Here is a 27,866-nt window from a genome sequence, read left to right on the forward strand (position 1 = left end):
TACTCAAACACACACACATACACACATACACACACACACACACACACTCTCACACACACTCTCACTCACACACACACACTCATACTCTCACACATGCACTCACACACACACTCACACACACACTCACACACACTCACACACACACTCACATACTCAAACACACACACATACACACTCACACACACACAAACTCTCACACACACACTCTCACTCTCACTCACACACACACTCTCATACTCTCACACACGCACTTACACACACACACACATACACTCTCAGTCTCACACACACACACTCTCTCACTCTCACTCACGCACACACTCTCTCTCACACACATACAGACAGACACACACACAAACACACTCGCTCTCTCTGACAAACACACACTTTATTTCGCACACACACCCTCTCTAACACTCTCACACACACACTCTATCTACCATACACGCTCTCTCTCTCTCTGTCTCCCATACACATGCTCTCTCTCTGAGAGATACATGTCAGTGTACAGATATCTCCCTGAGAGAGAGAGGGGACTGAGAGACACCAGTCAGTGTACAGATATCTCCCTGAGAGAGAGAGGGGACTGAGAGGCACCAGTCAGTGTACAGATATCTCCCTGAGAGAGAGCGAGGACTGAGAGACACCAGTCAGTGTACAGATATCTCCCTGAGAGAGAGAGGGGACTAAGAGACACCAGTCACTGTACAGATATCTCCCAGAGAGAGAGAGGGGACTGAGAGACACCAGTCAGTGTACAGATATCTCCCTGAGAGATAGAGAGGGGGGACTGAGAGACACCAGTCAGTGTACAGATATCTCCCTGAGAGAGAGAGGGGACTGAGAGACACCAGTCAGTGTACAGATATCTCCCTGAGAGAGAGAGGGGACTGAGAGACACCAGTCAGTGTACAGATATCTCCCTGAGTGAGGGGGGGACTGAGAGACACCAGTCAGTGTACAGATATCTCCCTGAGAGAGAGAGGGGACTGAGAGACACCAGTCAGTGTACAGAGATCTCCCTGAGAGAGAGAGGGGGGACTGAGAGACACCAGTCAGTTTACAGATATCTCCCTGAGAGAGAGAGGGGACTGAGAGACACCAGTCAGTGTACAGATATCTCCCTGAGAGAGAGAGAGGGGACTGAGAGACACCAGTCAGTGTACAGATATCTCCCTGAGAGAGAGAGAGAGAGAGGGGACTGAGAGACACCAGTCAGTGTACAGATATGTCCCTGAGAGAGAGGGGGGACTCAGAGACACCAGTCAGTGTACAGATATCTCCCTGAGAGAGAGAGGGGACTGAGAGACACCAGTCAGTGTACAGATATCTCCCTGAGAGATAGAGAGGGGGGACTGAGAGACACCAGTCAGTGTACAGATATCTCCCTGAGAGAGAGAGGGGACTGAGAGACACCAGTCAGTGTACAGATATCTCCCTGAGAGAGAGAGGGGACTGAGAGACACCAGTCAGTGTACAGATATCTCCCTGAGTGAGGGGGGACTGAGAGACACCAGTCAGTGTACAGATATCTCCCTGAGAGAGAGAGGGGACTGAGAGACACCAGTCAGTGTACAGAGATCTCCCTGAGAGAGAGAGGGGGGACTGAGAGACACCAGTCAGTTTACAGATATCTCCCTGAGAGAGAGAGGGGACTGAGAGACACCAGTCAGTGTACAGATATCTCCCTGAGAGAGAGAGAGGGGACTGAGAGACACCAGTCAGTGTACAGATATCTCCCTGAGAGAGAGAGAGAGAGAGGGGACTGAGAGACACCAGTCAGTGTACAGATATGTCCCTGAGAGAGAGGGGGGACTCAGAGACACCAGTCAGTGTACAGATATCTCCCTGAGAGAGAGAGGGGACTGAGAGACACCAGTCAGTGTACAGATATCTCCCTGAGAGAGAGAGAGGACTGAGAGACACCAGTCAGTGTACGGATATGTCCCTGAGAGAGAGAGGGGACTCAGAGACACCAGTCAGTGTACAGATATCTCCCTGAGAGAGACAGAGGACTGAGAGACACCAGTCAGTGTACAGATATCTCCCTGAGAGAGAGAGGGGACTAAGAGACACCAGTCAGTGTACAGATATCTCCCTGAGAGAGAGAGAGGACTGAGAGACACCAGTCAGTGTACAGATATCTCCCTGAGAGAGAGAGAGGGGACTGAGAGTCACCAGTCAGAGTACAGATATCTCCCTGAGAGAGAGAGGGGGGACTGAGAGACACCAGTCAGTGTACAGATATCTCCCTGAGAGAGAGGGGGACTGAGAGACACCAGTCAGTGTACAGATATCTCCCTGAGAGAGAGAGAGAGGGGACTGAGAGACACCAGTCAGTGTACAGATATCTCTCTGAGAGAGAGAGGGGACTGAGAGACACCAGTCAGTGTACAGATATCTCCCTGAGAGAGAGAGGGGACTGAGAGACACCAGTCAGTGTACAGATATCTCCCAGAGAGAGAGAGGGGACTGAGAGACACCAGTCAGTGTACAGATATCTCCCTGAGAGAGAGAGGGGACTGAGAGACACCAGTCAGTGTACAGATATCTCCCTGAGAGAGAGGGGACTGAGAGACACCTGTCAGTGTACAGATATCTCCCTGAGAGAGAGAGGGGACTAAGAGACACCAGTCAGTGTACAGATATCTCCCTGAGAGAGAGAGAGAGGGGACTAAGAGACACCAGTCAGTGTACAGATATGTCCCTGAGAGAGGGGGGACTGAGAGACACCAGTCAGTGTACAGATATCTCCCTGAGAGAGAGAGGGGACTAAGAGACACCAGTCAGTGTACAGATATCTCCCTGAGAGAGAGAGGGGACTAAGAGACACCAGTCAGTGTACAGATATCTCCCTGAGAGAGAGAGGGGACTGAGAGACACCAGTCAGTGTACAGATATCTCCCTGAGAGAGAGAGAGAGGGGACTGAGAGACACCAGTCAGTGTACAGATATCTCCCTGAGAGAGAGAGAGAGAGAGGACTGAGAGACACCAGTCAGTGTACAGATATCTCCCTGAGAGAGAGAGGGGACTAAGAGACACCAGTCAGTGTACAGATATCTCCCTGAGAGAGAGAGAGAGGGGACTAAGAGACACCAGTCAGTGTACAGATATCTCCCTGAGAGAGAGAGGGGACTAAGAGACACCAGTCAGTGTACAGATATCTCCCTGAGAGAGAGAGGGGACTGAGAGACACCAGTCAGTGTACAGATATCTCCCTGAGAGAGGGGGGACTGAGAGACACCAGTCAGTGTACAGATATCTCCCAGAGAGAGGGGGGACTGAGAGACACCAGTCAGTGTACAGATATCACCCTGAGAGAGAGAGAGAGGGGACTGAGAGACACCAGTCAGTGTACAGATATCTCCCTGAGAGAGAGAGAGAGGGGACTGAGAGACACCAGTCAGTGTACAGATATGTCCCTGAGAGAGAGGGGGGACTGAGAGACACCAGTCAGTGTACAGATATCTCCCTGAGAGAGAGAGGGGACTGAGAGACACCAGTCAGTGTACAGATATCTCCCTGAGAGAGAGAGAGGACTGAGAGACACCAGTCAGTGTACGGATATGTCCCTGAGAGAGAGAGGGGACTCAGAGACACCAGTCAGTGTACAGATATCTCCCTGAGAGAGAGCGAGGACTGAGAGACACCAGTCAGTGTACAGATATCTCCCTGAGAGAGAGAGGGGACTGAGAGACACCAGTCAGTGTACGGATATGTCCCTGAAAGAGAGAGGGGACTCAGAGACACCAGTCAGTGTACAGATATCTCCCTGAGAGAGAGAGAGGACTGAGAGACACCAGTCAGTGTACAGATATCTCCCTGAGAGAGAGAGGGGACTAAGAGACACCAGTCAGTGTACAGATATCTCCCTGAGAGAGAGAGAGGACTGAGAGACACCAGTCAGTGTACAGATATCTCCCTGAGAGAGGGGGGACTGAGAGACACCAGTCAGTGTACAGATATCTCCCTGAGAGAGAGAGGGGACTAAGAGACACCAGTCAGTGTACAGATATCTCCCTGAGAGAGAGAGAGAGGACTGAGAGACACCAGTCAGTGTACAGATATCTCCCTGAGAGAGAGAGGGGACTGAGAGACACCAGTCAGTGTACAGATATCTCCCTGAGAGAGAGAGGGGGGACTGAGAGACACCAGTCAGTGTACAGATATCTCCCTGAGAGAGAGAGAGAGGACTGAGAGACACCAGTCAGTGTACAGATATCTCCCTGAGAGAGGGGGGACTGAGAGACACCAGTCAGTGTACAGACATCTGGAGGGTCTCTCAGGGGATATCGGGTCTAAGTTTGAGGAGGGGAGTGGCCGGGAGGGTGGGATAGAGGATACGGTATCCCAGAACTCGTTTGGGGTGATGGTGGTGAAGGGAAGGGGGGTTACAGCAATTTGCAAAGGTGAGGGGATGGGGGGAAAGGGACTCGAGGGGCAACCTTTTCCCCCAGAGGGTGGTGCGTGTGTGGGAGGAGCTGCCAGAAGAAGTGGTGGGGGCTGGTACAATGACAGCATTTAAAAGGCACCTGGATGGGGGACAGGAACAGGAAGGGTTTAGAGGGAGATGGGGCCGAGTGCTGGGGAATGGGGACTGGATTAGGTTAGGGGTATCTGGGTCAGCACGGACGGGACGGGCCAAAGGGTCTGTTTCTGTGCTGTAATACTCTCTGATTCTATATACCCTATCATCTTGAATACCCCCCCCCCACCGCCCCACACACCCATGGGAAAATATGTCCACCATTTACCCCATCCACGCCCCCCTCGTGATTTTATAAACCTCTATAATGTCACCCCTCAGCCTCCGACGCTCCAGGGGGAAACAGCCCCCAGCCTCTCCCTGTGGCTCAAACCCCTTCACTTCCCCGGCAACACCCTGGTAAATCTCTTCCCCAACCCTCTCTGGGTTAATAATCCCCTTCCGTTAACGGGGTGACCAGAACTGGACAGACAGACGTCACCAACTTCCTGTACAACCCCAACGGAGAGGACCGAGCGATGGAGGCAGGCGTGCTAACCACCTTCACCAACCTCCTCCCCCATCCCCCACCTCCCCCACCCCCCCCTCTACCCGTGATGCAAACTTCAAAGAGTTACGTTCCCCCCCCCCCCCCCCCACCGAGCCCCGCGATGTCTGCGTTCTCCAGCGGTACCCAGGACACGACCGCTAACTGTGTAAGTCCTGGCCCTTGTTGGCCTTAATCAAGATGCATTACCTCGCGTTTCTCCGAATTAAACTTCATCCTCAGCCCAATGAGCCAATGGATCCAGATCGCTTGGTCACCTGAGGTCACCTCCTTGGCCATCCACTGCTCCCTTATTAAAGAGGGAGCTTCACTTCCCAAGCTTGAGACGTTGACTCCTCGATTATTCGTTGAGCCGCCACGTCGCTCCCTCAGAGTGCTATCCAAACACCTCTGGTCAGGAACCTTCCAACCCGCGGAGGACTTGAAAGGGTTCGGAAAAGATTGACAAGGACGTTGGAGGGTCTGAGCTACAGGGAGAGGCTGGGACAGGCCGGGGGGCTGTTTTCCCTGGAGCGTCGGAGGCTGAGGGGTGACCTTATAGAGGTTTATAACGTCACGAGGGGGGGGCGTGGATAGGGTAAATAGACAAGGTCTTTTCCCCCCTGGGGTCGGGGAGGCACAGATTTAGGGTGAGAGGGGAAAGATATAAAAGAGACCTAAGGGGCAACCTTTTCCCCCAGAGGGTGGTACGTGTATGGAATGAGCTGCCAGAGGATGTGGTGGAGGCTGGTACAATTACAACATTTAAGAGGCATTTGGATGGGTCTATGAATAGGGAGGGTTTGGAGGGATATGGGCCGGCTGCTGGCAGGTGGGGACTAGATTGGGTTGGGACATCTGGGTCAGCATGGACGGGTCGGACCGAAGGGTCTGTTTCCACGCTGTACATCTTCTTAACAATCCTGAACAATAGCTCTCTCTCTCTCTCTCTCAAGAAGGAGAAAGCGAGGACTGCAGATGCTGGGGATCAGAGCTTAAAAATGCGTTGCTGGAAAAGCGCAGCAGGTCAGGCAGCGTCCAAGGAGCAGGAGAATCGACGTTTCGAGCCAGATATCCCTAAGGAATCCTGAAGAAGGGCTGATGCCCGAAACGTCGATTCTCCTGCTCCTTGGATGCTGCCGGACCTGCTGCACCCTCTCTCACGAAGTACCGTTGTAGACATTGGGTTTCCGTGTGGCCCTCTGTCAGCTGTAGACCCGAACACAAAGAGAGCCACTACAGAACTCAATCCGGATGTCGGTTAGCTCGCCGAGCTGGCAGGTTCACTTCGGACGTTTCGTCAGCACGCTGGGGTAGCATTTTCAGTGAGCCTCCTGACAAAGCAGTGCTGATGTTTCCTTGCTGGGCCAAAGTAACCCAAACGCATAAACAGAAAGCGGGAACCATCAGCGGTGCTTCGTCCAGAGGCTCGTTGAAGATGCGACCGAGCGCGGTGACGAAACGTCTGAAACGACCCTCCCAGCTCAGCGAGCAAAAAAAAAAACACACCTACGCCCAGAACCTCAAGCTGAGCTACAAACCTTCTCAAAAGGACTCGCTGGAACTTGGCCTATCCAAACGAGACTTAATGACGCTGTTCCGAAAATACACAAACCCCCCCCCCCCCCACCCCCCACCTTAAACACAGAGCAAAACCCAAACAGAATGTTAGACGGACCGACAGAGGGAGGGTTCGGCTCCACCGCTGAACGGACCCAAGCAAGACGCCAGCTCTCAGGGCTGGCCTCCTCCACCCACCCCCCCCCCCCCCCCACACCACCCCACCCCACCCCACCCCCCCACACCACCCCACCCCCACCCCACCCCACCCCCCCCGCACCACCCCCCCCCGCTTCGTTATCCAGGACACTATTAAAATGTGAAAGCTGTGGTCTAATGTCAGTGTCCGCGTGAACAAAAATACCTTTCAGTGAACCCCCCCTTTCATCTGTGTCCCAGACCCAGCCAGTTCGGAGCCCGGACGGATTTATCACCTCGTTCTGAGAAAAAAAAACCCAAAGACACAAGGTCCTTCAGGAAGGGACCGGCTCTCTGACACCAGACTCCATCCTCTAATTCTGACTAGACCTCTCTAATTCTCGCTCTCTCTCCTTCTCCTCTCTCTCTCTCTCTCTCTCTCCCTCTCCCCTCTCTCTTTCTCTCTTTAACTCTCTCTCTGTCTCTCTCTCTCCCTCTTTCTCTGTGTGTGTGTCTCTCTCTCCCCTCTCTCTCTCTATCACTCTCTGTCTCTCTCTCTCTCTCTCTCAGATTCTCTCCCTCTCCTCTCTCTCTAACACTTTCTCTAACTCTGTCTCTCTCCTCCCTCTCTCTCTAAATCTCTCTCTCTTTCTCTGTGTGTGTCTCTCTCTCTCCCCCCCCTTTTTCTCTGTGTGTGTCTCTCTCTCTCCCCCCTCTCTTTCTCTCTCTCTCTCTCTTTCTCTCTTTCTCCCACCCTCTCTCTAACTCTCTCTCTCTTTAATTCTCTCTAACTCTGTTTCTAACTCTCTCCCTGTCTCTCCTCTCTCTAGGTCTCTCTCTCCCGTCTCTTTCGTTCTCTTTCTCTCTCTCTCTAACTCTCTTTCTAACTCTCTCTTTCTCTAACTCTCTCTAACTCTGTCTCTCTCCTCTCTCTCTCTTTCTTTGTCTCTTTCTCTCTCTGTCTCTCTCTCTCCCTCTCTAACTCTCTCTAACTCTCTGTCTCTCTCTCTCTAACTCTCTCTCTATCTCTCTAACGCTCTCTCTCTCACTTTCGCTCTCTCCCTCTCTCTTTCTCTCTATCTCTCTCTCTCCCTCTAACTCTCTCTGTCTCTGTTTCTCCCTCTCTCGCTCCCTCTCTGTCTGTGTGTGTGTGTGTGTCTCTCTCTCTAACTGTCTCTCTATCTCTCTAACGCTCTCTCTCTCTCACTCTTTTTCTCTCTCTCTCTCTCTCACTTTCTCTCTCCCTCTCTCTTTCTCTCTCTAACTGTCTCTCTTTGTCTTTCTAACTATCTCTCTAACTCTCCCTCTTTTTCTCTCTCTCTCTCCCCTCTCTCTCTTTCTTTCTCTCTCTCTTTCTCTTTCCCTCTCTCTCTAACTCTCACTCTCTCTCTCTCTCTCTTTTGCCTTCTCTCCAGCTCTCACTCTCTCTGTCTCTGTTTCTCTCTCTCTTGCTCCCTCTCTGTCTCTGTGTGTGTGTCTCTCTCTCTCTATCTCTATCTCTCTCTCTCCCTCTAACTCTCTCTCTCTGTCTCTGTCTCTCTCTCGCTCTCTGTCGATCTCTCTATCTCTCTCTATCCCTCTAACTCTCTCTCTCTGTCTCTCTCTCTCTCGCTCTCTGTCGATCTCTCTATCTCTCTCTCTCCCTCTAACTCTCTCTCTCTGTCTCTGTTTCTCTCTCTCTCTCTGTCGATCTCTCTATCTCTCTCTCTCCCTCTAACTCTCTCTCTCTGTCTCTGTCTCTCTCTCGCTCTCTGTCGATCTCTCTATCTCTCTCTCTCCCTCGAACTCTCTCTCTCTGTCTCTCTCTCTCTCGCTCTCTCTCTCTCTCTCTATCTCTCTATCTCTCTCTCTCTCTCTTTCTCTCTCTCCCCCCCACCCAGGCTGTTTTCAAAACAGATCACCATTTTCTGTTTGACCATTCCTGGGGTGTGGATATATCCCCAGCTTTGAAGGACTGTCCCTAACTCTGCAGAGACTGTAATCCAGTGCCGAGCACTTGGCTCAGTGTGACGTGGAGTCGAGTCTCAGACTGGATAAGGACCAGGTACACTTCTCTTCGAAGAAACCTCCTCTACCCCCAACAATCTGCAGGGGGATACCTTCGTGAAATCTTCTGGCCGGATGCAGTTCTTCGATGATCAGACCACGTTCAGCTCCATTCGCCGCTCCCTCAGGCACTGAAGCTGTCCGGCCCCAAACGCAGCCAGACCCGGCCAATATCCAAGCTTGGTCAGACGAGGGGAAAGTAACATTCACGGTCCCACAAACGCCAGGCTATGACCGCCTCCAACGAGACAGAGAATCTAACCATCGCCCCCTTGATGTTCAATGGTGTTACCGTCACTGAATCCCCTTCCCCCCCACTATCAACATCCTGGGGGTTACCGTCTCCAACGAGAGAGAGAGAGAATCTAACCATCGCCCCCTTGATGTTCAATGGTGTTACCGTCACTGAATCCCCCCACCCCCCCCACTATCAACATCCTGGGGGTTACCGTTTCCAACGAGAGAGAGAGAGAATCTAACCATCGCCCCCTTGATGTTCAATGGCGTTACCATCACTGAATCCCCCCTCCCCCACTATCAACATCCTGGGGGTTACCGTCTCCAACAAGAGAGAGAGAGAATCTAACCATCGCCCCCTTGATGTTCAATGGTGTTACCGTCACTGAATCCCCCTTCCCCCCCCCACTATCAACATCCTGGGGGTTACCGTCTCCAACAAGAGAGAGAGAGAATCTAACCATCGCCCCCTTGATGTTCAATGGTGTTACCGTCACTGAATCCCCCTTCCCCCCCCCACTATCAACATCCTGGGGGTTACCGTCTCCAACGAGAGAGAGAGACAATCTAACCATCGCCCCCTTGATGTTCAATGGTGTTACCGTCACTGAATCCCCCTTCCCCCCCCACTATCAACATCCTGGGGGTTACCGTCTCCAACGAGAGAGAGAATCTAACCATCGCCCCCCTTGATGTTCAATGGTGTTACCGTCACTGAATCCCCCTTCCCCCCCACTATCAACATCCTGGGGGTTACCGTCTCCAACGAGAGAGAGAGAGAATCTAACCATCGCCCCCTTGATGTTCAATGGTGTTACCGTCACTGAATCCCCTTCGCCCCCCACTATCAACATCCTGGGGGTTACCGTTGAGCAGAAACTGAACTGGGACCCAGCCCCATATCAATCCTGTGGCTCCAGGAGCAGGTCAGAGGCTGGGAATCCTGCAGCGAGTAACTCCCCACCTCACTCTTTGTCTTGTTCTATCACTGTCTCATCTGGCCCTTTGCCAGTCACTCTCTGCCCTTCTGTCTGTCTCTCTCTCTGTCTGTCTGTCTCTCTCTGTCTGTCTGTCTCTCTCTCTGTCTGTCTGTCTCTCTCACTCTCTCTGTCTCTCTCTCTGTCTCTGTCTCTCTCTGTCTCTCTCTCTGTCTGTCTCTCTCTCTGTCTGTCTCTCTCACTCTCTCTGTCTCTCTCTCTGTCTCTGTCTCTCTCTGTCTCTCTCTCTGTCTGTCTCTCTCTCTCACTCTCTGTCCCTCTCTCTCTCTGTCTCTCTCTCACATCCTTTGGCACCTCTGTAACTCTTTTACAGTGTTTTGACATTGTTTACAGTGACTCAGGGGTCAGCACCGGTGTCTCACGGCGCCAGTGACCAGGGTTCGATCCCACCCTCGGGCGACTCTCTGTGTGCAGTTTGCACGTTCTCCCCTCCCCGTGTCTGTGTGGGTTTCCTCCGGTCCGAGGCAGGGCAGGTTAGAGGGGGTTGGCCGTGCTAAACTGTCCCCGTAGTGCCCAGGGATGTGCAGGTTAGGGTGGGATTGGCCGTGCTAAACTGTCCCCGTAGTGCCCAGGGATGTGCAGGTTAGGGTGGGATTGGCCGTGCTAAATTGTCCCGTAGTGCCCAGGGATGTACAGGTTAGGGTGGATTGGCCCGTGCTAAATTGTCCCGTAGTGCCCAGGGATGTACAGGTTAGGGTGGATTGGCCCGTGCTAAATTGTCCCGTAGTGCCCAGGGATGTGCAGGTTAGGGTGGGGATTGGCCATGCTAAATTGTCCCAGTAGTGCCCAGGGATGTTCAGGTTAGGGTGGGATTGACCGTGCTAAATTGTCCCCATGGTGCCCAGGGATGTGTAGGTTAGGGTGGGATTGGCCGTGCTAAATTATCCCCATAGTGCCCAGGGATGTACAGGTTAGGGTGGGATTGGCCCTGCTAAATTGTCCCGTAGTGCCCAGGGATGTGCAGGTTAGGGTGGGATTGGCCGTGCTAAATTGTCCCCGTAGTGCCCAGGGATGTGCAGGTTAGGGTGGGATTGGCCGTGCTAAATTGTCCCCGTAGTGCCCAGGGATGTGCAGGTTAGGGTGGGATTGGCCGTGCTAAATTGTCCCCGTAGTGCCCAGGGATGTACAGGTTAGGGTGGGATTGGCCGTGCTAAATTATCCCCGTAGTGCCCAGGGATGTACAGGTTAGGGTGGATTGGCCATGCTAAATTGTCCCCGTAGTGCCCAGGGATGTGCAGGTTAGGGTGGATTGGCCGTGCTAAATTGTCCTGTAGTGCCCAGGGATGTGCAGGTTAGGGTGGGATTGGCTGTGCTAAATTGTCCCGTAGTGCCCAGGGATGTGTAGGTTAGGGTGGGGATTGGCCGTGCTAAATTGTCCCATAGTGCCCAGGGATGTGCAGGTTAGGGTGGGGATTGGCCGTGCTAAATTGTCCTGTAGTGCCCAGGGATGTACAGGTTAGAGTGGGATTGGCCGTGCTAAATTGTCCCGTAGTGCCCAGGGATGTACAGGTTAGGGTGGATTGGCCATGCTAAATTGTCCCCGTAGTGCCCAGGGATGTGCAGGTTAGGGTGGATTGGCCGTGCTAAATTGTCCTGTAGTGCCCAGGGATGTGCAGGTTAGGGTGGGATTGGCCGTGCTAAATTGTCCCGTAGTGCCCAGGGATGTGTAGGTTAGGGTGGGGATTGGCCGTGCTAAATTGTCCCCGTAGTGCCCAGGGATGTGCAGGTTAGGGTGGGATTGGCCGTGCTAAATTGTCCCATAGTGCCCAGGGATGTGCAGGTTAGGGTGGGGATTGGCCGTGCTAAATTGTCCCATAGTGCCCAGGGATGTGCAGGTTAGGGTGGGATTGGCCGTGCTAAATTGTCCTCGTAGTGCCCAGGGATGTACAGGTTAGGGTGAGATTGGCCGTGCTAAATTGTCCCCGTAGTGCCCAGGGATGTACAGGTTAGGGTGGGATTGGCCGTGCTAAATTGTCCTCGTAGTGCCCAGGGATGTACAGGTTAGGGTGAGATTGGCCGTGCTAAATTGTCCCCGTAGTGCCCAGGGATGTACAGGTTAGGGTGGGATTGGCCATGCTAAATTGTCCCCATAGTGCCCAGGGATGTACAGGTTAGGGTGAGATTGGCCGTGCTAAATTGTCCCCGTAGTGCCCAGGGATGTACAGGTTAGGGTGAGATTGGCCGTGCTAAATTGTCCCCATAGTGCCCAGGGATGTGCAGGTTAGGGTGGGATTGGCCGTGCTAAATTGTCCCGTAGTGTCCAAGGGATGTGAAGGTTAGGGTGGGATTGGCCGTGCTAAATTGTCCCGTAGTGCCCAGGGATGTGCAGGTTAGGGTGGGGATTGGCCGTGCTAAATTGTCCCCGTAGTGCCCAGGGATGTGCAGGTTAAGGTGGGATTGGCCGTGCTAAATTGTCCCGTAGTGCCCAGGGATGTGCAGGTTAGGGTGGGATTGGCCGTGCTAAATTGTCCCCGTAGAGCCCAGGGATGTGTAGGTTAGGGTGGGATTGGCCGTGCTAAATTGTCCCGTAGTGCCCCAGGGATGTGTAGGTTAGAGTGGATTGGCCGTCCTAAATTGTCCCGTAGTGTCCAAGGGATGTGCAGGTTAGGGTGGGATTGGCCGTGCTAAATTGTCCCCGTAGTGCCCAGGGATGTACAGGTTAGGGTGGGATTGGCCGTGCTAAATTGTCCCCGTAGTGCCCAGGGATGTACAGGTTAGGGTGGGATTGGCCGTGCTAAATTGTCCCATAGTGCCCAGGGATGTGCAGGTTAGGGTGGGATTGGCCGTGCTAAATTGTCCCCATAGTGCCCAGGGATGTGCAGGTTAGGGTGGGGATTGGCCGTGCTAAATTGTCCTGTAGTGCCCAGGGATGTGTGGGTTTAGGGTGGGATTGGCCGTGGGGAAATGCAGGGTTATGGACTCGGGGTGTGGTACTCTTCAGTGAGTCGATGTGGACTCAATGGGCTGAACAGCCTGCTCCCAGACTGTCAGGATTGTATAATTGTCTTGTTTTTTCCTTCTCCTTCTCCCTCTCTCTCTCTCTCAACCTCCCTCTGTCTCTCTCTCTCTCTCTCTCAACCTCTCTCTGTCTCTCAGTCTCTCTCTCTCCCTCTCTCTCTATCTCTCACTCTCTGTCTCTCAGTCTCTCTCTCTCTCTCACCCTCTGTGCCTCTCTCTCTCTCTCTGTCTCTCTCTCCCTCTCTCTCTCTCTCTCTGTCTCTCTCAGTCTCTCTCTCTCTGTGTTTGTGTGTGTTTCTCTCTCTCCCTTTGTGTGTGTGTGCCTCTCTCTCTGTGTGTGTTTGTGTGTCTCTCTCTCTCTCCCTTTGTGTGTGTGTCTGCCTCTCAGTGCCCCCTCTCTCTGTCACCCCCCCGCCCACCTCAGTCTCTCTCTCTCTCTGTCTCTCTCAGTCTCTCTCTCTCTCTCTGTTTGTGTGTGTGTCTCTCTCTCTCCCTTTGTGTGTGTGTGTGTCTCTCTCTCTCTCTCTGTGTCTCTCTCTCCCTTTGTGTGTGTGTGTCTGCCTCTCAGTGCCCCCTCTCTCTGTCACCCCCCCCGCCCACCTCAGTCTCTCTCTCTCTCTCCGTGTCTCTCTGACACACTCCCCCTCTCCTCGACACTGTCAGTTGTCGAACAGCGGACATGCGGTGATTTCACTGACAAATTAGCTCGGGAGGTTTGTGCCCTGGGGAGAGGCAGCGCTGGTGAATTTCTGAACCTGACCTGTCACTCTCACGCTGGACAGAATTAACACAATTTATGCAAAATTAAAATAACCAACTCTGTTTGCAAACTCTGCGGTGAATTCAGATGATTGCAGTCTGTGTTTCCCAGAGGGAATCTGATATTTATATAAACAGCACAGTGTGCTAAACAGTGCAGAGAGCAAAATACAATTAACTGCAGTAACTCCAAATCTTAGCCCGCTTCGACAGAGCTCAGGACTCGAGCAGCTTCACATTGGAATTAATTTGAGAAAGATTTATTCACCATTTCCCTCCTCCCTCTCTCTCCCTCTGTCTGTCTCTCTCTCTCTCTCTCTCTCTCTCTCTCTGTCTCTCTCTGTCTGTCTCTCTGTCTCTCTCTGTGTCTGTCTGTCTCTCTCAGATTCTCTCTCTCTTTGTCTGTCTCTCCCTCTGTAGTTCCCCCTCTCTGTCTCTCTCTCTCTCTCTGTCTCTGTCTGTCTCTCTCTCTCAGTCTCTCTCTCTCTCTCTCTCTCTCTCAGTCTCTCTGTCTCTCTGTCTCTCTCTCTCTCTCTCTCTCTCTCTCAGTCTCTCTCTGTCTGTCTCTCTCTCTCTGTCCCTCATCCTGGACATGTCTCTCTATCTCTCAGTCTCTCTCTCTCTCCGTCTCTCTGTCTCAGTCTCTTTGTGTCTCTCAGTCTCTCTCTCTCCCTTTTTCTCTGTCTCGCCCCCTCTGTGTCTCTTTTGGTCTCTGTCTCACTCTCAGTCTGTCTGTCTCTCTCTCTCAGTCTCTCTCTCAGTCCCTGTCTCTCTCCCTCTCTCTCTGTCTCTCTCTCTTTCTCAGTCTCTCTCTTTCTGTCTCTGTCTCTCTCAGTGACTCTCTCTGTGTCCATCTCTTTCTCTCTCTCAGTTACAGTCACTCAGTCTCTCTCTCTCTCTCTCTCTCTGTCTCATTCTCTGTCTCTCTGCCCCTCTCTCTCTCTCTTTCACTCTCTCTGTCTTTCTCTCTCTCTCTCTCTCTCACAGATAGGGAGGGGGTGTATGGGGCACTCAGCACCTGACCCTCCACTCTGAGTTAGCTCACTGCCTGAGGCACACGTCGATTCCACAATTTAATTAAAGGACAATCCGGCAGAGACTTTAAATAATTCATTGAACACACTCCCTCAGCACTGACCCTCCCTCAGCACTGACCCTCCCACAGCATCCGCTCCCTCAGCACTGACCCTCCCTCAGCACTGACCCTCCCACAGCATCCGCTCCCTCAGCACTGACCCTCCCTCAGCACTGACCCTCATAGAGCGCCCGCTCCCTCAGCACTGACCCTCCCTCAGCACTGACCCTCATACAGCACCCACTCCCTCAGCACTGACCCTCATACAGCACCCGCTCCCTCAGCACTGACCCTCCCTCAGCACTGACTTCCACAGCACCCGCTCCCTCAGCACTGACCCTCCCTCAGCACTGACCCTCCTCAGCACTGACCCTCCCTCAGCACCCACTCCCTCAGCACTGACCCTCCCTCAGCACACCCCACTCCCTCAGCACTGACCCTCCCACAGCACTGACCCTCCCTCAGCACTGACCCTCCCTCAGCACCCACTCCCTCAGCACTGACCCTCCCTCAGCACTGACCCTCCCCCAGCACTGACCCTCCCTCAGCACTGACTCTCCCTCAGCACCCACTCCCTCAGCACTGACCCTCCCTCAGCACTGACCCTCCCTCAGCACCCACTCCCTCAGCACTGACCCCTCCCACAGCACTGACCCTCCCACAGCACTGACCCCTCCCCCCAGCACTGACCCTCCCTCAGCACTGACCCTCCCTCAGCACCCACTCCTCAGCACTGACCCTCCCACAGCACTGACCCTCCCCCAGCACTGACCCTCCCTCAGCACTGACCCTCCCTCAGCACTGACCCTCCCCCAGCACTGACCCTCCCTCAGCACTGACCCTCCCACAGCACCCACTCCCTCAGCACTGACCCTCATTCAGCACCCACTCCCTCAGCACTGACCCCTCCCTCATCACTGACCCTCCCTCAGCACTGACCCTCCCTCAGCACCCACTCCCTCAGCACTGACCCTCCCACAGCACTGACCCTCCCCCAGCACTGACCCTCCCTCAGCACTGACCCTCCCACAGCACTGACCCTCCCTCAGCACTGACCCTCCCTCAGCACTGACCCTCCCACAGCACTGACCCTCCCCCAGCACTGACCCTCCACAGCACTGACCCTCCCTCAGCACTGACCCTCCCTCAGCTCTGACCCTCTGACACACAACATGTATTCTTGAGTGGAGGCCATTCAACCCCTCTCATTCTTACTGTATCTTAATCTTACTGCAACTCGGCTAAGCTGTGATAAGATTATGTTTGCAATCTGATTCTGCTGTCTTTGGTCTTACCCAGCGTTCTCTGGTGGATCTGTAGAGAGAGAGACAGACAGATAAGTCCCATTAGCTGTCCTGCCCGTCCTCATCTCGGAGATAATGACTTCCCCTGGACCCAGTGTCTAACATAACTACCTCATCAGTCAGGCTGACCAGCCCTGACCCCCTCCAGCCCCCCTACACCCCCTCCCTATCTCTGTGTGTATCACCCCCCTACACCCCCTCCCTATCTCTGTGTGTGTCACCCCCCTCCAGCCCCCCACACCCCCTCCCTATCTCTGTGTGTGTCACCCCCTCCAGCCCCCTACACCCCCTCCCTATCTCTGTGTGTGTCACCCCCCCTACACCCCCTCCCTATCTCTGTGTGTGTCACCCCCCTACACCCCCTCCCTATCTCTGTGTGTGTCACCCCCCTACACCCCCTCCCTATCTCTGTGTGTGTCACCCCCCTCCAGCCCCCTACACCCCCTCCCTATCTCTGTGTGTGTCACCCCCCCTCCAGCCCCCTACACCCCCTCCCTATCTCTGTGTGTGTCACCCCCCTCCAGCCCCCTACACCCCCTCCCTATCTCTCTCTGTCTCTCAGATACAGAGACAGAGAGAAACAGAGAGACAGAGAGACAGAGAGAGAGAGAGAGAGAGTGAAAGAGACATAGAGAAAGAGAGACAGAGAGAGACAGAAAGAGAAAGAGAGAGAGAGAGAGAGAGAGACAGAGACAGAGAGACACAGTGGTTTGGGCCTGTTTATCTGTTTATCTGTTTATCGGGGAGGGTAAGAGGTGGGGGTGGGTGGGGTCAGCGTCGTGAGTGTCCCGTCAGTGGGGGAGAGGTTGCAGTGCGTCCTGTAGAGAGTCCACACCCCACTGCCCCCTCTGCGTCGGGGAGGGGTGTTGGAGCTCAGCCCAGCATTCCTAATGAGCCCAGTTGCCGTCGAGGGGAGTGAGGGAGTGTGGAAGGTGTGGGGGGGGGGGTGGGAGGGGAGGAGATGACGATTGTGAGGAAGTAGAGTGGGCTGCTCTGTTCTCCCCCCCTTTGACCCCCCACCGGGACAGTGTGCTTGGAAAATAAAGGTGAAACGTGTTTGGTTTTAGCTCTGGGAAGGTCAACGCACAAAGTCCATGAAGTGTTCTGGGTTTCAGAGCCCCTGCGGGTTCCCGAAGGAGAGACCGTGGTGTTGGGGCTGGGGACGGGCTAAATTCGGGGCAGTGTGCAGTTTGTGAAATGTAAGGTCATCACTGACAGCAGGGCATCAGGATTATCTGTCTGTGGCCATCTCTGGGGTTGAGTATCTGTAAAGGATGTCGCCAGGGAAACAAAGGGTGAGCTGTTTAATTTTGTTGTATCATTTTTCGATAGGGTCTTTCTAGATTGGCCGTCGAGGGAATAGATTTGAGTTCCCGTTTTAACAGGGCCAAGGAACGGAATGGAGTCACAGAGATGTACAGCACGGAAACAGACCCTTCGGCCCGTCCCGTCCGTGCTGACCCAGATACCCCTAACCTAATCCAGTCCCCATTCCCAGCACTCGGCCCCATCTCCCTCTAAACCCTTCCTGTTCCTGTCCCCCATCCAGGTGCCTTTTAAATGCTGTCATTGTACCAGCCCCCACCACTTCCTCTGGCAGCTCCTCCCACACACGCACCACCCTCTGGGGGGAAACGTTGCCCCTGGGGGGGGGGGGGGGGGGGGGGGGGGGGGGGGGGGGGGGGGGGGGGGGGGGTCCCTTTCCCCCCCTCTCACCTTAAACTTACCCCCCCTCTAGTTCTGGACTCCCCCCACCCCAGGGGGGAAAAGACCTTGTCTATTTACCCCCCACCCTCGTGATGTTATAAACCTCTATAAGGTCCCCCCTCAGCCTCCGACGCTCCAGGGAAAACAGCCCCCAGCCTGTCCCAGCCTCTCCCTGTAGCTCAAACCCTCCAACATCCTTGTCAATCTTTTCCGAACCCTTCCCCAACATCCTTCCTGTAGCAGGGAGACTGGATTGAACACAATATTCCAACAGGGACCCCCTAACCCAATGTCCTGTACAGCCGCAACACGACCTCCCCAACTCCTGTACTCAATACTCTGACCAATAAAGGGAAGCGTACCCAACGCCTCCGACACTATCCTATCGACCTGAGACTCCACTTTCAAGGAGCTATGAACCTGCACTCCAAGGTCTCTTTGTTCAGCAACACTCCCCCAGGACCTGACCATTAAGTGTAGAAGTCCTGCTAAGACTTGCCTTTCCAAACTCTGGGGACATTTTGGAATTCCTGGTGCAGTGATAGAGAGAGAGAGAGAAGGAGAGGAAGAGAGAGAGAGAGGAGACAGAGAGAGAGAGAGAGAGGGAGAGAGAGAGGGAGAAAGAGAGAGAGAGAAAGGAGAGAGAGAGAGAGGGAGGGAGAAAGGGAGAGGGAGAGAGAGAGAGGGAGATGTGTGTGTGTGCGTGTGTGTGTGTGTGTGCGTGCGTGTGTGTGTGTGTGCGTGTGTGTGTGCGTGTGAGTGTGTATGTGTGTGTGTGAGTGTGTATGTGTGTGTGTGTGCGTGTGTGTGTGCGTGTGAGTGTGCATGTGTGTGTGTGTGTGCGTGTGAGTGTGTATGTGTGTGTGTGTCTGTGTGTGCGTGTGTGTGTGCGTGTGTGTGTGTATGTGTGTGTGTGAGCGTGTGTGCGTGCGTGTGTGTGTGTGTGTGCGTGCGTGTGTGTGTGTGCGTGTGAGTGTGTATGTGTGTGTGTGAGTGTGTATGTGTGTGTGTGTGTGCGTGTGTGTGTGCGTGTGAGTGTGCATGTGTGTGTGTGTGTGTGTCTGTGTGTGTGCGTGTGAGTGTGTGTGTGTGTGTGTGTGTGTATGGGGAGCAAGGAACTGGAAGGATGCTCTTGTGTCCTTGTGAGTGTAGCAAGGAATACAGGAGGGATCCAACACCGGGGTTGAGTGTCTGCGAAGGATGTTGCTGGGAAACAAAGGGTGAGCTATTTAATTTTGTTGTATCATGTTTCGATAGGGTCTTTCTAGATTGACCGTCAGGGGGATAGATTTGAGTTCCTGTTTTTAAAGTGAATTGGCTGTGGCGTGTCACAGCGTTGAGTGAATGAGCTGAGAAATGAAAACATTGCGACAACGGAAACTTTATGATCTATCAAGCCAGCTCCCCCCCCCACTTCTGTCTGGGAACAGACTTGTCCAGTGTATAGCAGCACCTGGGGTCTGAACAGTCTGAATACAGGCAGATAGAAGGAGAGAGAGAGAGAGAGAGGGAGAGTGGGAAAGAAACTGAGAGAGCGAGAGACAGAGAGAGAGAGACAGAGAGAGAGAGAGACAGAGAGAGAGAGAGAGACGGAGAGAAATTTACATGGACAGAGAGACAGAGAGAGAGAGACAGAGAGAGAGAGAGAGGGGGATAGAGATGGAGACAGAGACATAGAGACAGCAAGGAGAGAGAGAGAGAGAGAGGGAGAGACAGAGACAGAGAGAGAGAGAGAGACAGAGACAGGAGAGAGAGAGAGAGAGAGGGAGAGACAGAGAGAGAGAGAGAGAGACAGAGGGAGAGACAGAGACAGAGAGAGAGAGAATGACAGAGAGAGAGACAATGACAGAGAGAGACAGGCGGAGAGAGACTGAGAGCTGGGAAGTGATTTTGGGGGGTTGAAGGTGAGGGTTATTGGTGCTGTAGTAGAGTGAACAAGGACAGAGTGTGATGGATGAGACAGTTCAGAGCTGGAAGGCTCTCTAGAGTCCAATTATCATGCAGCAGATTTCAGCACAGGCAATATAAATCTGCAGGAGGTACTCTCAAAGATCCAGTAAGGAGTACATTTCATCATCTGTGTGTGTGGGGGGGGGTGTGAGAGTGTGTGGGTGTGTGTGGGGGTGTGTGGGGGTGTATGTGGGGGTGTGTATGTGGGTGTGTGGGGGTGTGTGGGGGTGTGGGTGTGTGTGTGTGAGAGTGTGTGTGTGGGTGTGTGTATGTGGGGGTGTGTGTGGGTGTGTGTGGGTGTGGTGGTGTGTGTGTGGGTGTGTGTGTGGGTGTGTATGTGAGTGTGTCAGCGTGTGTGAGAGTGTGTGTGTGGGTGAGTGGGTGTGTGTGAGCGCACGTGTGTGAGTGAGTGTGTGTGTGGGTGTGTGTGAGTGTGGGTGTGTGTGTGTGTGCCAGTGTGTGTGAGTGTGTGTGTGTGTGTTTGTGAGTGTGTGTGTGTGAGTGAGTGTGTGTGAGTGTGTGTGTGAGTGAGTGTGTGTGTGTGAGTGTGTGTGTGTGTGAGTGTGTGTGTGTGTGAGTGTGTGTGTGTCTGTGTGGGTGTGTTTGAGGGTGTGTGTGTGTGTGTCAGTGTGTGTGAGTGTGGGTGTGTGTGTGTGTGAGAGTGTGTGTGTGTGAGTGTGGGTGTGTTTGAGGGTGTGTGAGTGTGGGTGCGTATGTGTGTGTGTCTGTGTGGGTGGGTGTGTGTGTGTCTGTGTGGGTGTGTTTGAGGGTGTGTGTGTGTCTGTGTCTGTGTGTGTGTGAGGGTGTGTGAGTGTGGGTGCGTATGTGTGTGTGTCTGTGTGGGTGGGTGTGTGTGTGTCTGTGTGGGTGTGTTTGAGGGTGTGTGTGTGTCTGTGTCTGTGTGTGTGTGAGGGTGTGTGAGTGTGGGTGCGTATGTGTGTGTGTCTGTGTGGGTGCGTGTGTGTGTCTGTGTGTGTGTGCTTGAGGGTGTGTGTGTGTCTGTGTGTGAGTGAGTGCGTGTGTGTGTGTGTCTGTGTGTGTGTGTCTGTGTGTGTGTGAGCGGGAGAGAGGGGGAGAGGGGGGAGAGAGAGAGAGCGGGAGGGAGGAAGAGATGGAGGGGGAGAGAGAGAGAGAGAGAGAAACAGGGAGTGTGTGTGCGAGAGAGAGAGTGAGAGAGTGGGAGGGGGAGAGAGAGTGGGAGAGGGGGGAGAGAGAGGGGGGGGGGAGAGGGGGAGAGGGAGGAAGGGATGAAGGGGGAGGGAGAGTGAGAAACAGAGAGAGTATGAGTGTGTGTGTGTGTATGTGAGAGTGAGAGGGACAGAGAGAGAGAGGGAAAGAGAGAGAGTGAGAGCGGGACAGAGAGAGAGAGAGAGAGAGAGACAGAGAGAATGGGACAGAGAGAGAGGGAAAGAGAGAGAGAGGGAAAGGGGGGGACCTCCCGACTCCTGTACTCAATACTCTGACCAATAAAGGGAAGCGTACCCAACGCCTCCTTCACTCTCCTATCGACCTGAGACTCCACTTTCAAGGAGCTATGAACCTGCTCTCCAAGGTCTCTTGGTTCAGCAACACTCCCCAGGACCTTCCCATTAAGTGTATAAGTCCTGCTAAGATTTACTTTCCCAAAATGCTGCCCCTCACATTGATCTGAATTAAACTCCATCTGCCACTCCTCAGCCCACCTGGTCAAGAGAGAGAGAAAAGGAGTGTGTGTGTGTGTGTGTGTGAGAGAGAGAGAGAGAGAGAGAGAGACAGTGAGAGGGAAAGAGAGAGACAGTGACAGAGAGATGAGAAGGATGGAGTGAGAGAGAGAGAGAGAGACAGAGGGAGGGAAAGCAAGAGACAGAAAAGAAGTGAGTGTGTGAGAGGGAGAGAGACAGATAGAGGTACAGAGAGAGAGAGATAGAGGGATAGAGAGAGAGAGAGAGACAAATAGAGGTATATAGAGAGAGAGAGATAGAGGGATAGAGAGAGAGAGACAGATAGAGATATATATAGAGAGAGATAGAGATATAGAGAGAGAGAGCGACAGATAAAGGTATAGAGAGAGAGAGAGACAGACAGATAGAGGTATAGAGAGAGACAGATAGAGGTATAGAGAGAGAGACAGACAGATAGAGGTATAGAGAGAGACAGATAAAGGTATAGAGAGAGAGAGAGAGACAGATAGAGGTATAGAGAGAGACAGATAGAGGTATAGAGAGAGAGAGAGAGGTATAGAGAGAGAGAGAGACAGATAGAGGTATAGAGAGAGACAGATAGAGGTATAGAGAGAGAGACAGACAGATAGAGGTATAGAGAGAGACAGATAGAGGTATAGAGAGAGAGAGAGACAGATAGAGGTATATACATAGAGAGAGAGAGATAGAGGTATAGAGAGAGAGAGAGATAGAGGTATAGAGAGAGAGGTATAGAGAGAGAGAGAGAGAGAGAGATAGAGGTATAGAGACAGATAGAGGTATAGAGAGAGAGACAGACAGATAGAGGTACAGAGAGAGAGAGAGAGAGAGAGGTATAGAGAGAGAGAGACAGATAGAGGTATAGAGAGAGAGAGAGAGGTATAGAGAGAGAGAGATAGAGGTATAGAGAGAGAGAGAGAGACAGATAGAGGTATAGAGAGAGAGAGAGAGGTATAGAGAGAGAGAGAGACAGATAGAGGTATAGAGAGAGAGAGAGATAGATAGAGGTATAGAGAGAGAGAGAGGTATAGAGAGAGAGAGATAGAGGTATAGAGAGAGAGACAGATAGAGGTATAGAGAGAGAGAGAGAGGTATAGAGAGAGAGAGATAGAGGTATAGAGAAAGAGAGAGACAGATAGAGGTATAGAGAGAGAGAGAGACAGATAGAGGTATAGAGAGAGAGAGAGAGAGATAGAGGTATAGAGAGAGAGAGAGATAATTAGAGGTATAGAGAGAGAGAGAGGTATAGAGAGAGAGAGATAGAGGTATAGAGAGAGAGAGAGACAGATAGAGGTATAGAGAGAGAGAGAGAGAGATAGAGGTATAGAGAGAGAGAGAGACAGATAGAGGTATAGAGAGAGAGAGAGAGATAGAGGTATAGAGAGAGAGAGAGATAGATTGAGGTATAGAGAGAGAGGTATAGAGAGAGAGAGATAGAGGTATAGAGAGAGAGAGAGACAGATAGAGGTATAGAGAGAGAGAGAGAGGTATAGAGAGAGAGAGATAGAGATAGAGGTATAGAGAGAGAGAGAGACAGATAGAGGTATAGAGAGAGAGATAGAGGTATAGAGAGAGAGAGAGACAGATAGAGGTATAGAGAGAGAGAGAGACAGATAGAGGTATAGAGAGAGAGAGAGATAGATAGAGGTATAGAGAGAGAGAGAGAGATAGAGGTATAGAGAGAGATAGATAGATAGAGATATATAGAGAGAGAGAGAGGTATAGAGAGAGAGAGATAGAGGTATAGAGAGAGAGAGAGACAGATAGAGGTATAGAGAGAGAGATAGAGGTATAGAGAGAGAGAGAGATAGAGGTATAGAGAGAGACAGATAGAGGTATAGAGAGAGAGAGAGAGAGATAGAGGTATAGAGAGAGAGAGAGACAGATAGAGGTATAGAGAGAGAGATAGAGGTATAGAGAGAGAGAGAGAGATAGAGGTATAGAGAGAGACAGATAGAGGTATAGAGAGAGAGAGAGAGAGATAGAGGTATAGAGAGAGAGAGAGACAGATAGAGGTATAGAGAGAGAGAGAGATAGATAGAGGTATAGAGAGAGAGAGAGAGGTATAGAGAGAGAGAGATAGAGGTATAGAGAGAGAGAGAGACAGATAGAGGTATAGAGAGAGAGAGAGAGGTATAGAGAGAGAGAGAGACAGATAGAGGTATAGAGAGAGAGAGAGACAGATAGAGGTATAGAGAGAGAGATAGAGGTATAGAGAGAGAGAGGGAGAGATAGAGGTATAGAGAGAGAGAGAGACAGATAGAGGTATAGAGAGAGAGAGAGACAGATAGAGGTATAGAGAGAGAGATAGAGGTATAGAGAGAGAGAGAGACAGATAGAGGTATAGAGAGAGAGAGACAGATAGAGGTATAGAGAGAGAGATAGAGGGATAGAGACACAGAGAGACAGATAGAGGTATAGAGAGAGAGAGAGACAGATAGAGGTATAGAGAGAGAGATAGAGGTATAGAGAGAGAGAGAGAGAGAGATAGAGGTATAGAGAGAGAGAGAGACAGATAGAGGTATAGAGAGAGAGAGAGACAGATAGAGGTATAGAGAGAGAGAGAGATAGATAGAGGTATAGAGAGAGAGAGAGAGATAGAGGTATAGAGAGAGATAGATAGATAGAGGTATAGAGAGAGAGAGAGAGGTATAGAGAGAGAGAGATAGAGGTATAGAGAGAGAGAGAGACAGATAGAGGTATAGAGAGAGAGATAGAGGTATAGAGAGAGAGAGAGAGATAGAGGCATAGAGAGAGAGAGAGACAGATAGAGGTATAGAGAGAGAGAGAGATAGATAGAGGTATAGAGAGAGAGATAGAGGTATAGAGAGAGAGAGATAGAGGTATAGAGAGAGAGAGAGACAGATAGAGGTATAGAGAGAGAGAGAGAGGTATAGAGAGAGAGAGAGACAGATAGAGGTATAGAGAGAGAGATAGAGGTATAGAGAGAGAGAGAGAGAGATAGAGGTATAGAGAGAGAGAGAGACAGATAGAGGTATAGAGAGAGAGAGAGACAGATAGAGGTATAGAGAGAGAGATAGAGGTATAGAGAGAGAGAGAGACAGATAGAGGTATAGAGAGAGAGAGAGACAGATAGAGGTATAGAGAGAGAGATAGAGGGATAGAGAGAGAGAGAGACAGATAGAGGTATAGAGAGAGAGAGATACAGATAGAGGTATAGAGAGAGAGAGAGAGAGATAGAGGTATAGAGAGAGAGAGAGAGAGATAGAGGGATAGAGAGAGAGAGACAGATAGAGGTATAGAGAGAGAGAGAGACAGATAGAGGTATAGAGAGAGAGATAGAGGTATAGAGAGAGAGAGAGATAGATAGAGGTATAGAGAGAGAGAGAGAGGTATAGAGAGAGAGAGAGAGAGATAGAGGTATAGAGAGAGAGAGAGACAGATAGAGGTATAGAGAGAGAGATAGAGGTATAGAGAGAGAGAGAGACAGATAGAGGTATAGAGAGAGAGAGAGACAGATAGAGGTATAGAGAGAGAGATAGAGGGATAGAGAGAGAGAGAGACAGATAGAGGTATAGAGAGAGAGAGAGACAGATAGAGGTATAGAGAGAGAGAGAGAGAGATAGAGGTATAGAGAGAGAGAGAGAGATAGAGGTATAGAGAGAGATAGAGATAGAGGTATAGAGAGAGAGAGAGAGATAGAGGTATAGAGAGAGAGATAGAGATAGAGGTATAGAGAGAGATAGAGATAGAGGTATAGAGAGAGAGAGAGAGATAGAGGTATAGAGAGAGAGAGAGAGATAGAGGTATAGAGAGAGATAGAGATAGATAGAGGTATAGAGAGAGAGAGAGAGAGATAGAGGTATAGAGAGAGAGAGAGACAGATAGAGGTATAGAGAGAGAGAGAGAGATAGAGGTATAGAGAGAGATAGAGATAGATAGAGGTATAGAGAGAGAGAGAGAGAGATAGAGGTATAGAGAGAGAGAGAGACAGATAGAGGTATAGAGAGAGAGAGAGAGAGATAGAGGGAGGGAAAGAGAAGAGAAAAAGAGAGCAGCAAAGAGACAGAGAAAAGGAACGTGTGTGTGTGTGAGAGAGAGAGAGAGACACAGAGAGACAGAGAGACAGAGAGATAGGGACGGTGTAGAGGGAGCTTTACTCTGTATCTAACCCCCTGTCCCTGGGAGTGGGGGGACAGTGTAGAGGGAGCTGTACTCTGTATCTAACCCCCCTGTCCCTGGGAGTGGGCGGACGGTGTAGAGAGAGCTTTACTCTGTATCTAACACCCCCCTGTCCCTGGGAGTGGGGGACGGTGTAGAGGTAGCTTTACTCTGTATCTCACCCCCTGTCCCTGGGAGTGGGGGGACGGTGTAGAGGGAGCTTTACTCTGTATCTAACACCCCTGTCCCTGGGAGTGGGGGACGGTGTAGAGGAGCTTTACTCTGTATCTAACCCCCCTGTCCCTGGGAGTGGGGGACGGTGTAGAGGGAGCTTTACTCTGTATCTAACACCCCTGTCCCTGGGAGTGGGGGACGGTGTAGAGGAGCTTTACTCTGTATCTAACCCCCCTGTCCCTGGGAGTGGGGGACGATGTAGAGGGAGCTTTACTCTGTATCTAACCCCCTGTCCCTGGGAGTGGGGGACGGTGTAGAGGGAGCTTTACTCTGTATCTAACCCCCCCGTCCCTGGGAGTGGGGGGACGGTGTAGAGGTAGCTTTACTCTGTATCTCACCCCCTGTCCCTGGGAGTGGGGGGACGGTGTAGAGGGAGCTTTACTCTGTATCTAACCCCCCGTCTCTGGGAGTGGATGACAGTGTAGAGGGAGCTTTACTCTGTATCTAACCCCCCATCCCTGGGAGTGGGGGACGGTGTAGAGGGAGCTTTACTCTGTATCTAACCCCCTGTCCCTGGGAGTGGGGGACGGTGTAGAGGGAGCTTTACTCTGTATCTAACCCCCTGTCCCTGGGAGTGGGGGACGATGTAGAGGGAGCTTTACTCTGTATCTAACCCCCTGTCCCTGGGAGTGGGGGACGGTGTAGAGGGAGCTTTACTCTGTATCTAACCCCCCCGTCCCTGGGAGTGGGGGGACGGTGTAGAGGTAGCTTTACTCTGTATCTCACCCCCTGTCCCTGGGAGTGGGGGGGACGGTGTAGAGGGAGCTGTACCCTGTGTCTAACCCCCTGTCCCTGGGAGTGGGGGGACGGTGTAGAGGGAGCTTTACTCTGTATCTAACCCCCCGTCTCTGGGAGTGGATGACAGTGTAGAGGGAGCTTTACTCTGTATCTAACCCCCCATCCCTGGGAGTGGGGGACGGTGTAGAGGGAGCTTTACTCTGTATCTAACCCCCTGTCCCTGGGAGTGGGGGGATGGTGTAGAGAGAGCTTTACTCTGTATCTAACACCCCTGTCCCTGGGAGTGGGGGACGGTGTAGAGGAGCTTTACTCTGTATCTAACCCCCCTGTCCCTGGGAGTGGGGGACGGTGTAGAGGGAGCTTTACTCTGTATCTAACCCCCTGTCCCTGGGAGTGGGGGACGGTGTAGAGGAGCTTTACTCTGTATCTAACCCCCTGTCCTTGGGAGTGGGGGGACGGTGTAGAGAGAGCTTTACTCTGTATCTAACCCCCTGTCCCTGGGAGTGGGGGGACGGTGTAGAGGGAGCTTTACTCTGTATCTAACCCCCCCGTCCCTGGGAGTGGGGGGACGGTGTAGAGGGAGCTTTACTCTGTATCTAACCCCCCGTCCCTGGGAGTGGGGGACGGTGTAGAGGGAGCTTTACTCTGTATCTAACCCCCTGTCCCTGGGATTGGGGGGACGGTGTAGAGAGAGCTTTACTCTGTATCTAACCCCCCGTCTCTGGGAGTGGATGACGGTGTAGAGGGAGCTTTACTCTGTATCTAACCCCCCATCCCTGGGAGTGGGGGGGACGGTGTAGAGGGAGCTGTACTCTGTAGCTATCCCCCTGTCCCTGGGAGTGGGGAGACAATGTAGAGGAAGCTTAACTCTGTATCTATCCCCCTGTCCCTGGGAGTGAGGAGACAGTGTAGAGGAAGCTTTACTCTGTATCTTACCCCCTGTCCCTGGGAGTGAGGGGACAGTGTAGAGGGAGCTGTACTCTGTATATAATCTCCTGTCCCTGGGAGTGGGGGATGGGGAGGGGGGGTCAGTGTAGAGGGAGCTTTACTCTGTATCTAACCCCCTGTCCCTGGGAGTGGGAGGACGGTGTAGAGAAAGCTTTACTCTGTATCTAACCCTCTGTCCCTGGGAGTGGGGGATGGTGTAGAGGGAGCTTTACTCTGTATCTAACCCCCTGTCCCTGGGAGTGGGGACGGTGTAGGGGGAGCTTTACTCTGTATCTAACCCCCTGTCCCTGGGAGTGAGGACACAGTGTAGATGAAGCTTTACTCTGTATCTAACCCCCTGTCCCTGGGAGTGGGGGGACGGAGTAGAGGGAGCTGTACTCTGTATCTAACCGCTGGTTCC

At 52.3% G+C, this 27,866-nt stretch overlaps 1 pseudogene; it reads left to right on the top strand.

Moving 5' to 3' along the window:
• Positions 1-5,137: 5,137 nt before the first annotated feature.
• Positions 5,138-27,866, top strand: part of LOC140470514 (uncharacterized) — a 33,048-nt pseudogene continuing 10,319 nt past the window's right edge.

The sequence above is a fragment of the Chiloscyllium punctatum genome, chromosome 51 (assembly GCF_047496795.1).
Source record: "Chiloscyllium punctatum isolate Juve2018m chromosome 51, sChiPun1.3, whole genome shotgun sequence".
Lineage (NCBI taxonomy): Eukaryota > Metazoa > Chordata > Chondrichthyes > Orectolobiformes > Hemiscylliidae > Chiloscyllium > Chiloscyllium punctatum.